Source organism: Stegastes partitus, unplaced genomic scaffold (genome assembly GCF_000690725.1).
Source record: "Stegastes partitus isolate 25-593 unplaced genomic scaffold, Stegastes_partitus-1.0.2 Scaffold128, whole genome shotgun sequence".
Lineage (NCBI taxonomy): Eukaryota > Metazoa > Chordata > Actinopteri > Pomacentridae > Stegastes > Stegastes partitus.
In genome coordinates this window covers 104,211-119,091 of record NW_007577859.1, presented here as the reverse complement: position 1 = coordinate 119,091, position 14,881 = coordinate 104,211, and the positions used below count along the sequence as shown (strand labels likewise).

At 42.2% G+C, this 14,881-nt stretch overlaps 1 protein-coding gene across 3 annotated transcripts in view; it reads right to left on the bottom strand.

Moving 5' to 3' along the window:
* LOC103354975 (arf-GAP with coiled-coil, ANK repeat and PH domain-containing protein 3-like) overlaps positions 1 to 14,881 on the bottom strand; it is a 60,473-nt gene that overhangs the window by 45,183 nt on the left and 409 nt on the right. The window lies entirely within an intron of this gene.

Sequence of the window (14,881 nt, the reverse complement as noted above, 5' to 3'; positions counted from 1 at the left end):
CTCAGCACAAGGAGCCACTGTTTCTGCAACTCAGCACAGAGAATGAGGTCTTTCCTAAAGAATGTCTGGCATAGATAAGGCTTGCCTTTTGTTTCACCCCTGAGACACATATGCACATATGCATATATGGATAAGCCAACACAAATACAGCACATACTGTATTAGCCTACTTAGACTTAAGTGCACACACACATACAAATGCACACCTGGCTGGTTGTCAGAGTCAGAAATCTGATCCCACATGGTGACTGCAGGACATGCGATATGTTCAGGCCTGTTTAGTTGTAATGTTGTAAGTCAGTATTACTGTTTGAAATCCGTCGTTTAACTGGATATTAACACAATCAAAGAGTTTGCAGATTTCCCTTAAATTTGTATTCATGCTATTTTGACTTTATTTGACAGAGCACAAGAAATTTAGGGAGACAGTGAAACACCATGTGAGACACCGTTCTTTAGCCTGATTTAAACCAGGTGCATCACATTCTCACCAGGAAACCTCCCTCATCCAGGAAGTCCTTCAAGCAAGATGTTTAATTTTGTCACACTGGATGGGTCTGGCTCGGGAAGAGAGCTGTGAGGTAAAGCAGTGTGACAGTGTGTGTTAATATTTGATCAGAAATCTCTTCCCACACTGACCCACAGGAACAGGTTTATGCCCTAAGTTCAGGTGTTTATTTATGGCTCTGCGTGCACATGTGTGTGCATGTATGTGTGTGTTTTAATGTGTGGTAGAGAAGCTTTGAACCAGCTGTGCACCAGAAGAAAGAAGTGAGCCGGCTTCCCTGTTATATTTGGTATACTTGGCAACACTGACTGGCCATCAGCAGAATAAGCCTCCTGCTGACACCACAGTCAGATCTGCCAAAGAGGAAACAACCACAGATTTACACTTTTATCCGTCTAAGAATGGTCCGTCAATGCCAAACACTCCGGGAAGGTTGGCAGTCATCATCCGATTATGTACGTCTCACTCACGCAAATCAATCAGATCTTGGCCAAAAAAACACTCTGAGGTCTGGTTTTGGTTTTCTGGCTTTGGCTGTGGTGTGTTGATGTGCTGTTCTTGGACATACATGACTTTTAGGTTAATGCATGTGGATGTCATTCAGTAACGTCATTCAAAAACACCATTAAGTTTGCGGTACTGTAATGGAAAACAAATGGTCCTTCCTTTAAGTTTGTGTTGTCACTGTTTGGCCATCTCTGCACATGGTGGGGATTTATTAAGAGTCACTTCAGTTCAAATGGAATGAGTGCACTTGTAGTGACATGTTTTTAGGTTCTGACAAAGGGGATGCTGGGATATGCTCCAGTCACCTTTGACTGTATTAGGGAGGTGAGGTTGAATGAACAGTTCATTTATGACAAAAAGGAGCTCTTATTGACAGTGAAAATAACCGATTAATCTTTGAATCACATTGCAGTTGGACCAGTTTTTGTACTTCCACACGTCAGTATACATGACGTGATGAAATCTGATCAAAAACGACAACTTTCAGGCAATTTGACTGTGAAAGATTCATAATCACTCTGTTTGGATGTTTACATACTGGCTGTCATTAACACCTTATTCACTTGAGGCTGTCAGCAAACTTTGACAGCCTCATTCGTCAGAGTTTATAGTTTTATCACAGGTGACACTTTCCAGTGTCAACAAGAACACAACATAACAGCTAAATTACTGTAAACACACAAATATCCCGTTTTGTCAATAACATAAACATTCTTGAATTCCAACTAATCAGTTCACATATTCTCAAAATTCAATATGACCCGTCACACAAACAGTTTTCAATGAATGACTGTTAAATAAATCCCTCTCTCTCTCATAAACACACACACACACACACACACACACACCAGATATATACAATCAGCCCCTTATTTTGAGTGCATATGTGTGTGTGTCTGAGATATAAGGAAGGAAATGGAATCCGCTGAAGAGGCCGTGAAGACAATGTGAGCTCACAGACCAGGCAAATTTAGTTTGGGATAAACATTTATACATCTAATGAACACTTGTTCCATACAGAAATGTCCATCATTGTAATTGTGAATGTCCACTTTCTGTTTTTCCTAATTAGGCAGCTCATTCACTCCACAGTTCAGCTGTAATCGCTGAATGTTGGATTAAGGATGCAGTGACAGCAAAATGACGGCATCATTCGAGCACGTTTTCCTTTCTAATGTTGAGCTACTGAATTTGGATTATGATGCCCATCATCAAGTCCGTTACATGTGTCACAACACGTAACATGATTGTGTTGCTAATGATGACACAGAATGAGTGGTGATGTTGCGGTGGGAAAGAAGTGTAACTGGATATAAAGTGCGGGGAAAGTCCAGAGGTTGAGAAAGAATGAAGAGACAGGTTTACATTAACACAAGGGGTGGTCTTACGCAAGACCCTTGCACACTGAGACAGCTAGAGAAACAAAGCAGAGCCTGGCTGTGTACGCTATACACAGTGACATGGTTTTATGTCATGCTTATGAATCAAACAGAGCTGGAATGATTTTAAAAATCAATCATACTTTACAGGTCTTGTAATTTCCAAGAAAGCTAGACCTGTCTAATATGTTTGTAATGATGGTGTAAACAGAGACAACATTCACTGTTTGTTAGCGTTGTTAATCTTTCAGGGGATATCCTCGAGAGTTCAGATCTTAATGACTGGAGAAATAATAGATCAACTTAAAGCCAAGTAAATCTTCATTTATTACTGGAAACTCAATTCTTCATATTCTAGCCTGTAGAGAAATGTCATAATTTCTGAAAGATCACCTGGGGAAATGTCTAGGTTACACTGGAAATGAATCAGAATTCATTACTGAGAACTGAATAGTCTATTCTCTGTATCGTCACTACTAAATTGCATAATCCTTTCCAAGAATTTTCCTTTGATTTCAGGGCTACACTTCAGTTCTAGGAAATTATTAGGGAAGTAAAGAGCTATCAGATGTTACCGTCATTTAGTTAAAACCTAAGAAACAGCAATAAAACACATGGAAAATGATGGTACAGCTTGTTTTATGGACATCCAGTTGGACAATAATGTTAATCTAAAAAACCTTGACAACATTTAAGTCTGCTGTATGTGTTCTTGCTCACATCATGAGCTGATTGCAGTATGAACTTCTCTTACAGATGACACAAGCATCAGAATTTTGACCACATGAGGGCTGATGCAAAGTCACAAATAAATTGTGGACACATAAGGCTTTACGTTACGGAAATCCTCAAGCAGCTGCACCAAAATAACGTTAGTATGCATGTTTTGTAGCATTCTTGTGGGGTTTAAATTAGCTGCTTTTTCAACAACTGTGGGAAAAAAATGTGCTCGCCTGCAGTGAAAATGGAGCCCTAACTGCCCCGTCTCTGATCTGGGTTTACTACTCTCTTGTCCAAAATAAACCGCGAGTTGCAGTCACCATGAAACTTCTAGTTATGCTTGTTTCTTATGGAGTTGAGCCTTAATCTCCCTGCTCTCTCTCCAAAACGTCTCTTACAGAACCTCCCTGTTCAGCTCCCTACATCTGTCCACTCTACAGTGACATATGCACGCACACACTCTAATTCCCGCCATATCGCTGCACCCACATGCCACAGCAATGGTATATATAACACGGTCATCCCTCCTTCCCGCTCTAAGACATATTGTCCATTATCGACCGATGACTGTGGTTCAGCTGTTCTGATTTTCTCCACTCGAACGTAATGGGCAATCCATCGAACAAATGGAAGGAAGCATTCGCCTTGTGAAGGAGTGCAAGTGTGCGTGATTTTGTGGGGGTGGGAATGACGGATCCAAGAAAGTGTGGGACTGCTGACACGGCAGATGGGAATGTTTTCATTTGGTTACAAGGAATTCCACAGAGATCAGAGGCTGGGATGCAGGCTGAATAATCTAAAGAAGGGAAATGTGAAAAGGGGGGAATCCATCGGTTTCTGAGAGAGCAATCAGTGCTCCCGTCTCCTCTCATGTCTCTACAGAAGAACGGCTTGTCAATCACACTTGTGGTTTCAGCACTGCAGGGGTGTTTGGATTCAATGAGGATTAGTGCTGGTGGGCTGCCAAACACTCGGCGAGCCTGTGTCAACAACCTGCGAGAGCACGATAAATGATGAATGTCATAACACACATGGTCGCTGAGATTATAGAAGAAAAGCAAAAAAAATTAAATTAAATTAAACAAATCAAAGTGCTTAAACAAGCAGGTGAACGGTGGCGTTTACTAAAGTCACCGGAAGTTAATGTCAGTGGTCCAAAGTTCTGACGCAAGCCGGCTTAGCTTCCTCCATACGGCGTCACGTAGCGCCTGAGGCCACAGGAAGGTGGGCGGAGGAAGAGAAAGAACTGTGGAAAGGCATAAGAGTAAACAGGAGGAACAAACAGCATATTAAAGCTGAAAATAATAATAGGATGTAAAGGAAAACTAAAGTTCGCAAAACCGAGAGAGTGGAATTAAAACAAAGGCGGAGAAAGTCGGGCCAAATCTGAACCAGCTGCTCGAGTGGATCCCAGATGTGAGGGAGTGAGAGTCAACACACACACACACAAACACACACCATCTCTTTGCCTAGTTTGCATGTGAGCCAGAGTGAACCACATGACTATTTCATTTGTCACCTCGGGGAAGCTGTGTCCGAGCAGCGGCCGCCATTCGTCAAGACAGCTGTCCGCGCCTTCTACTGGACTCCAGCTCTGTCCTCTGTGTCTTTGTGACATTTTGCTGGGAAATGTTGTTGGAAAAGTGTGCTTTCATTCATGCTTAGGTGTCTGGATGTGCAGCCAGCCCACAGTGCAGCCCATGACGCATGCAGTGCGTTAATGTATGAAATATCGGGCAGGTTACCAGGACAACAAGGCACTATAGTAACGATGGAGACCATGAATCCGTCTCCATCTGTTCCTCCTCTGACTCCATTCATCCCTCCAATCAGTCCATCTTTCTCCCTCTGACATCCCTCCATCCCACAAACAACCGTCCATCAGTTATCCTCACCTGTTCCGCTCTCTCAAGTCAGATCACTTTCTCCTCATCCGACAGACAAACAGACTCAGGTAATCTCCCGAAACTCAATCCGCCTCACTGCTGCAGCCCTGACACTGATTCATATCTACCCCACACCCGCACCACCAACAAAAGGGGCGGAAGAAAAAGAGGGTTAAAAGGGCAAGAACAGGATAGCAAACCTGTACATGACAAATGTGTGCAACTGGAGCCATGAAAGAGAGTTAGAGAGGATGTTGACACAATAGATCTCTCACTCTTTCACTATTTCTTTTTTCTGCCACTTGGTTAAACCAGTCAGGTTGTTTTTTTGTGAAAGCGTGCAGGGCTCAGCGGCACAAAATAATTCCCACATTGTGTGTGGATGACAAATATCCACTTGTGGCTTCAATGTCTCTTTTTACAGGAACACAACTATTAGTCACAGCAGCGTCAAGGGCAGGGATTTCTTTGACTGGCTATGATGGTGAATTATACACCGATAAACAACAGAAGAATGTCTGTGTTTAATGGACAGTCTTGTGGAACAAGTTTGCTCTAATACACTTAAGTTCTGATGCGAGTTTCCTGAGCAGCATGTAAACAGAGCGGACTACCGTTGATGATTCATACAACAGTTTAGTTTTTCAGCGGTTTACCCTGACCGAGACACGTTTCAGGACGAGAAATGATTCACTAATCTTTCAACTGTACTGTATAACAATTTGCGGAATTGTGTATGAAACATGTAAAACAAACAAGAAGCCACCATGAAGTTGAAAGTTCTGTTTCTTCTGACAAAAACACTCACTGCTTGGAGACCATTTTTTTTAATGCATCAAGCACTCTGGAGACACCGTGTTCTCTTCTGGAAACTTTTGATTTGTGGTGTGAGAACCGTCCACTGATTGACCCTTTCTCCCTGCGGGATATGACCTTGTAAGTGGAAATGTCACACTATGGCACCATATGCTGCATGCCAGTCTCCGCACCAGTCTTCAATGTGTGCAAACACACACACACATGCTGCTGCATGATTTACTGCTTCATGCATGTGTGCCTAAACACACTAATGTCTTGGAGCTTTATCCATGCATGCCTAAATGTGTGGCAGTCAGTGCAGCAGTCTGGCCACCGCAGATGCATTCCACATATTACACATGAGCTGGTTCTGCTGGTTTCCCCCTCGTGTGATTTAACGACTTCCTGGGGAGTGAACTCTCCGCAGTTCAAACACAGCTTCCATTTTGAGCGCTTAACGTCTGCACACCTAAAGCTTGTTTGTCTGTTGTGACAAAAGGTATAACTGTCGCAACACATCAAACCAGCAAACAGGGTTCTGAAACTAGAAAAGCCTCGACATCTGCGGCTCAGTCGAGACAAATTAAGACCTTGAACTGGGCAGGACACCTAAGGATACACAAAAATGTCTGAGAAAACACAGTATAATGCCAAGATGAAGAAAGCGGCCCAGGAACAAGATGCAGGCAATTTATTTAATAGTTCTGATTCGAGTTTCAAGAGGCCTTGGCAGGATTTTAACAAACTCTCCACCAAATGCTGATTCCACAGAGGTTATTTACAATGAACTATGAGGCAGCGTGAGATCTGTGAGAAGGTTCAAGTCGTGCCACATTTTTCACTCTTGTATCTCGCCACAAGAATTTAATCATTTCTGAGCCTTGATGTTTTGAAGCCACATCTGACCTTGTAAAAAAGTTATTTCATATGAGGTAATTTCAAAATAATACCCAACAGCATTTTCACATCAAACGATGTCTCTGATTTGAGATGAGTTTGAGGCTTACTGGAGTCATGTTGAGCACAAATAATAAATATTTCTTTGCAGAGTGCGTCCTTTAATGTCTGTGATTAAGTTTTAAATTTGCTGCTAATCACGTTTTGCTTATATACCCATCGATCATTGCTTTATCGTTGGAAATCTGAATTCAGAAGCAATGCATTATCGTGGTGATAATTAAATGACCATTTGCTCCACCATGTAATGTGATTGTTCAGTCATAACTTCTCCAACTCTCATCTGATTTATTACTCTCTGGTCCAAAGCAAGCTGCAAGTTGCAGGCGCCACGAGACTTAAAGTCATGCTTGTTTCATATACAGTTGAGCTTTAATCTCTCTTCTCTACGACCATGCGTTGGATGGAACATTTGAAAAAGCTCTGTTCATGACCAACACATTCACCGTGTTGGAGCCAAGATGCTGCTGAATCAGTGAATAGTGGCTTTAAGCATGTCTAACCAGATATATCATAACATCTGCTAAAGATATTGGCAATATTGGTGTCTCGGGCTAAAGAAATGGTCAGTTACCTGCATGAAAGCCTTCTGCTGCATGTGTAGCGCCTGCTAGTGAAAATTATGACGCCCTTTCATATTTGAAGGAACAGGGCAAACCACAGTGGTTCAGGGATCCTGCTGTGGAGCATCACATTAACTTGATCATGTGGTCCATGAGGACAGTTCTTAAAATAACACAGACTGGGCAGGTTAAAGGTTAGATTGATATGGATAAAACCAAAAGCCACTGCAAATCACGTGAGGCTGTGAGACATTGAAATTGCCTAGAAATCCTCTGTGCGGACAGATCGAAGGATCACACCGCCTTTGAACTGAATCACACACTAACTGTGTCAAACCCATTTCTATAATTCTATATCCTCCACACTATAGAAAGGGAAATTGCATTGCGGTTCTGAGGGTAAGAGGCTGATAGTGTGTGAGCTTTAATAGGGTGTGTAGGCTATCCGGTTGATTTAATCAGAGAGTGTGGTTACTGATAATCCTATTTCATATATGGGTCCCACACTAAGTCTCCCTGCAACACGTGCGGCAGAGCAGCAGAAAATCTGCTGCACCGTGAATTCAGTGGAAGTGTCCACGTGCTGGACTGATACTCTCTCATGAACATGTCCAACTATTGTGTGCCGGGTACGCTGGCAGAGGGAGGAATATGAGGATGTGATTTGCCTACATGCTAGCTAGCAGGCACATACATGCACGTGTGGCACCAATGCAAACCAGAAAGAATAATGAAAACCACTGTTTTTGCTTGCTATAGATTTGTTTCCTTTAAGATTCTTTTAAAATCAGAAAGGGTCTTCACTGGATCACGCCATCTGATCTTGTATACGGGTAAATATCCAGTCTAATGTGAGAGGAATACAGGCAAGCGAGCAGGAAAACCAGATTTGCGAGCGGGGAAGCAACCGTGATCTGTTTTCAAGCAAACAGTGCAGGAGCTACATAAGATGCTGTGTGAGCAAAAATGCAGCTTGTGAGCTCTGGGAATGTCAAAAAAAAAAAAAACACTTCCTGAGAAAGTATTACTGACTCCAACATTTTGGGGCGCAATAAACATCTGTAGACAGCGGCTGAGTTCAGCCTCTTTCTGCATTTTGTCATTTCCACTGTGAACTGAAGCAGCGGGCTCATTTTATCTGACAGCATCGATTCAATGACTACATGCTTGAAAAACAACTGGGGCGGGGCTGCTGTCTTTGTTCACCTGGTCCACTGTCTTTTCATGGAGACTTTTCTTTGGTGTGGAGAAAAAAAAAAGTGGACCACAAATTTCTATACTAGATGGTGAGACAACACATTGATGTTCCACTGCCAACAGGACCCATCCTCCTGCTCAGACACACAACATCGACATTCCTTTGAAGTAACCACAATTTTTCATGCTTCTTACATGTCTCACAGACTTGTTTTCCGCAGTTGGAGCGTTCCACTAAGGCCTCTACTTTTACACACACAGTGGGAACTAAAATATTTATGTGAACTCACGGGAGATGTCAGATATTTTTATGGGCCCAGATTCTCTGTATTGTGTTTTTTGTGACACTCGCAGGTTGAAAGAGTTTAAAAGGTCAACGGATAGTTAAACGCTTGCTTCTCAGGGAGGAGTTACCGATCTCATCACGAACATCATTAGGAGTTTACGACAAACTAAACACCGCATTACTGTCCAACTGGGATCCTCAGTCTGCTGCGGTCTAATCTTTGTGTGAAACTATTAACAAAGCCTGAAATGATTTAAAGCTACTCCATCCTACTGTATGTGTGCAACATCAACACCTTTGGAATTTTCAGGTTTCTAGAGTTCAGATAGGAAAGGCAACTATTAAATATTTAAAATCATATATTTAAAGTGCTTCAATTCATCACTCCAGATCACACTGATATATACTCTATTTTACACTATAGACACTCTATGTGTGTCTCACTGCTGCAAAAATAATGTAAATTTCCAGTTGCATTATCCAGATAAAGAATCACTTCCCCATGGATGTCTGCTCATGTATTAGTCCCACCATACAGATTTTAAACCTACATAAATACATCTTCTCCATGTATGGGACTAAATCAAGCACTAATAAATTGTTTGACCTTCCTATACCTTCAAAGGTAAACCTACTGCCTTGGAGGCCAAATCCCTCAAGATTAGGGCCAAATGCAGGAGATTTGCTGCTATTTTATGGTGTTTGCCAGTAAACACCACCTGGACATTGTGTAACTGAGTGATTTAGAAAACAGAATTCTTAAGCAGAGCAATTTTGTCAAAGTTGTCTTTAGTATAAAGAAACCCGGACCGATAGGACAGACAGGCTAAGAGGATAGGGATTCTAGGCCAGCAAGGCCATTTCCTTTCCTCCTGTGCACATGGATGCATTAGGGAGAGTGGTTGGGAATGAGTGTCTTGACATTAGCAACTTAATGTGAGTGGTCTGGAATATTTCTAAATATTTTGCCGAGCACTTGCTGCTGCAGAGAGGATCTTTTTTTTTTTTTTGTGAAGTTCAAAAGGTTACAGCCTCTGAATGAGGTTTCCTCCAAAATAAGTCACAGACGGGCAGACAAGGTCATTTGGGTTTAGAGTTAAAAAGCCTCATACTTCCATGGAACCGTCCCGGGACACTTTCCAGGCAGCATCGTATTAGCAAACACACAGTTCATCACTGTCAGCTTACATTGGCAACAGGTAATCTTATTCAGCACTTTAATACATTTTCTCATCAACTGTAAAATCATCTCCTCTATTCAAGGTCATCGTGTACCGCTCCATTTACTCTGCAAGTAACACAACTGTGCTGTCTCTGCTGGCACAAACACCTGCCTGCTGGCACACACTGCAAACAGCTGTGTGTTGAAAGGGACCAACGTGGGTCTCTCTCTCCGTCCTTAATCGAAACAAAGGGACAGGTAGTTTCCATGCTTGCCGCTGGTCACTCTTGGCAACAGCAGAGCTACATTTCTGCCTCCCTCCAGAAAAAGCAGCATGGGACATATTTACATATTTCACAGGCACCTGACCAAAAGGAATACATTATCTCAAATAGACACGCAAAGTGATGATGTGTGTAAAAGGAGGATTAGGGGTAATGATGGAGAAGGTAGGGAGTATAAATTCAGAGGGAAACCAGAGCACCAGACAGATATGTGGAGCATCAAAAAGCACTTAAATCTGCCAATAAACGGAGACATGCTTTTAAAATAATGCAGGACATTACATTTAAGAGGGACCAAAAGCCTATTTTTTAAACATCATTTACCAAATCACTAATTCATGACGTCAACTTAGGATGTTCTTGAACCCCCATGATTTGACAATCTGTTAGAATGTACATTATCTGTACTGGGACTTTCAATGACATTTATTTCATAGTAAGAGGACTTTAACCCTTAGAACAACTAGAATCGGAAGCGCAGCACAAACAATCATACCACATACATCTCTTCCAGACTACGGTGTTTAATAGCTGCCTCCATTAAACAAACACACTGAGAGGTTGTGACCTCTATTATGCCAGCCTGTAACCATAGCAACCATAGGGGAGAGAAGTACCTGACAGGAGCAAACTAGACGGAGCACAAATTAGATGGGCTAAAGAAAGGAACAAGCAACAGCGAGCGTTGCATAGACATGATTGGATACTTGTGATTTTTACAGTCAAATGTTTCTGACATAATTATTTCTTCCTGGGAATAAACTGTGACATGTTGCTACCTGAAGACGGAATAGATCTTTAAATATGAGGTAAAGGAGCATGAATGTGTGGTAACAGGTTGCGAGCGAAACACAATCCTGCCCTGTCCTAATAACTGATTGTTTGCTGATAGTCAACGTGGCCACTAGCTTCTGGTAAAAATCAAGTATTTCACTTTGTCAGTGTGTCTCTATGGTGCTTATTAAATGCTGGAAGATTGGTTAAATAAGCAGTCAATGCCACAGCTGAGCATTTCCGCCCTAAAACTGTAACATAGATTCACAAAGGCACTGCAAAATCACAACGTGCCACTATGTAGCATAGAGGAGTTATTAACGTATTAGAGCAGACTCATAGGTGAGCTGGTGTGCTTTAACTGCACATGGGTTGGTGGAAAGACAAGCAGTGACTTCATTTTCAAGAAGGCAACAGTGTAGGGTTTCACTTAAGCCATTTTAAGGAGCGAAGGGAGCAATTTCAAGGAATAATCATCTTAATATGTGACTCTGATACACAGAGATAATTTTGTAGAGGTTTAATCCATGACTGGATGGTGCGAGGTGGTTTAGTGGTACTCTAAAACAACTTCGGCAAGGTTCTTGTTTTTCTATCTGTCTCAACATGATGGTTCCTGTTTGTAAAATACAATAGAACACTGTTTAAAAATGAATGACACATTTGCAAAAGAACAACTCCACCTGCTGCGTCCACTCTGCCCATCTTCCTCTGTGGACGGCCTGATGCTAAACACTCTACGTGGGTGGGATGGAGAACGACTGACAAAACAAACAGAGTGAGGCAGACAGGTGCAGTCGCTGCTCCAATTTTGTAAACTCTCAGCTGTACACACCTAAAACGCCCATTGCTGGAGTCAGCATTTGCTGTTTTCCAGTGTCACTAATTCTTATTTTGTCATTAGTTTACATATGACACAGATGCACTAATACAGCAGAGACACACCTACTGTAAGCTTGATATCATCACTAGATGGGCGTCCACATGGGACGCTGGCACCTGAACAACAACCACAGTTAGAACAACTTTACTCTGCAGTGATAAATGCAATTACACTCATAGTTATTTCACTTTCAGTTTTATCACAACAGAAAGTGCACAGACAAAATGCAACCACCGAAGATTCCTTTAGAGCCGACAGTAATGACTAAATGCTTTAGGACGAAAATTGTCACGACAAAATGATCTTTCAGTGAAATTCAGAATAATGACGGTGTCTTTTCTGAGCGCCCACTCTCCTCTTCCATTCTTAAATTTTCTGTCCTCCTTTCTCCCAGATTTCAGTACTCTCACTTACAGCAACTGTTGCTAGGCAACAGCTCACACCCACCCATATGCATATTAATACTTACATCACAACAATACAGTCAATGAAAGAGAAATATATATATAAATTGGAAAAGGATCCAGGGATATATTCTTTAAATGTAAAGCAATTAATTACATTTCCTTCAGCCTGTTATAATTTTTAACAAGAATTTTAGATGAATGTGTTCCACAGCGATGTGTCTGTGTGTGTGTGTGTGTGTGTATGGTAATGTGCTGTGCTTAAGACCGCTTATCAAAATCTCATTGAGTCAGTTGGTTTTAGTTTATATTAATAATTTTGCCTCAAACATTCCCTTCAAACACAGCTCTGTTTGCTAAACCCAATAAGACCACAAGCAAGATAACTTCTGTGGACCGAGTGCAGACAAGTCAGAAACTGGAGCGGCGGTGGCAAACATCTTACAGCAATGTGCCCCAAGGAAATCAGATAACAACCATTTAATACCAGCAACTATAGGCAGGTGCACAGGGCTGGAGTCATTACCACATGTTTTGTTAAAGAATGAGTGAACGAACCAGGTGACTGCTGAATAAAGGGGCAGGTCAGAGAAGAATCCCGAACAAGAAGATGTGTGTTACAGATACGCAGACATACCTTCAAAATTCTTTCATGCTCACACAATCATGCATACACAAATACACCAGCGGTACAAGTTAAGACCTGCAGTGAGAGGGTGTGCATGAGCTGTTTTAGCAGCATGTGTGGGAAGACAGACAGGACTGGTTCTCTGCTCTTCCTACTCCTGTTTCTCCGCAATGACACAACATGGAATGGAAAATTCTGCAGTCTTTAGTGACCTGGATTAGTCGTGAAACACTGACATCAAACCCGCTGCTGTATGTGGAATACATTTCAGAACATGCCAATCTATAGGATCTGTGAGGATTGTCAAGCTACTGGGCTCTCAGGGACACTTCTCAAACTTTCCACAGCCAAAGCTAGTTGTACTTGATGGTCCAGAATGTCCTCAGGATTATTGTCTCCATCATCGCCTTCACTGCTTTCACTTCCACTGTTTTAACAGGCCTGGTTTTGTCACATGAATTGCCGTGGGACAATGCTGCCTTTATTTTCACTAGTTCTGTTGGTGTGTTTATGTAGCAGCATTATATCCTCATATAAAAGTGTGATTGAAACGGTCTTGCTAATTGGATAATGTTGTGTACATTGGGAAATGAAAATAAATATGTGTCTCGTGCTCTATGTAAATATTATATCCAAAACGTGATCAACACCACCACAACACTTCACAGAACTGTGAAACGGATCTACTGCATCATAGTTATGCATGTAAAGGACACACTGACCCCCATCATCATTCTTCATCATCTCCATCATAATTAGGATGTTGCACAACATGACTTGTTTCCTATTAACCAAGAAAACGGTAACATCAGTTTCCTTTGTGAGCGTTGGAATTTTCCAAACAACACTCTCCATAAGACCATGGGAAAGTGAACCGGGAGAGAAAAAAGGAAGTGTCTGAATGTGTGCTGCTTCTCTTTCTCTTCCTGACCTTCTGTTTCTCAGCCATCCATCACTGCCGAGGTGGGATTTAAGGAGCAGATTGGATGTCGGTCTCTCTTTTTTTCTTATGTCCCTGCTTATATACTCACTCAGATCTGTTAGTCTGTGAATGTATACAACATCACAAGAGAAATATAGAGGAAGAGGGAGAGAGAAGCAACAAAATGACAAACAGAACAGAACAGAGGGCAAACACAGATGCTGACATGGAGAAACAGAAGCGGAGGCAGAACAAAAAAAAAAATCTTGCTACTCAATGTGTCTTTGTCTGTAAACAGATTAAATGAACATTCTGCTCCTTTTTTCAGCAGAACACGTATCTGCAAACCCATCTAACTGACATAGTTAACAGGGGATCCCCGGCCTACTTGTCTCCTTTCCTTCTTCTCCCACTGGCCTACACAGGAGTGCAGCCAGACTGGCACGTGGACTGAGTAAGGCTACAAGCCTCCAGCGGGCGGGCAAAGGGGGCCGAACAGCTGGATCCGTGCCCAGGATACGAGCTCCGGTCCTGCAGAGAGCGTGCACTCCTCTCTCCCTGTTGCCTCTTTGCCAACCTGGACATCTACTACTACTGCTGCCTCCGCTGCAAGGGCATCTCCTCTCCAGTGTGCAGACAGCTGGTGACTGCAGGCCCTCCTCTGTACCAAATGTAAAGACTGCACCCAAACTGCACTGCCCACCCAGGAGGATCCCCTCCTTCATACACTCACAGCTAAGGAGTGTCCCTTATTAGAGGGTTAACAAAAGACATGATAGCAGCACTGAAAATCACTTTGAATTTCACATTCAAGCAAAATGGATCCTCACTGTGCGCGGCAATGAGAGTCCCTCCACACATATGCACAGAGCAAATTCACAACCCACATTTAAAAAAAAAAAATCAAACCATCACTCATGGAGCATTGACACTTTTTGAGGCAAATGCATCATAGTGCAAATAAATATCCAAATGGTGACATGTGGAAATGACAAGAAATTACTAAAGATTTGAGCAAAAATG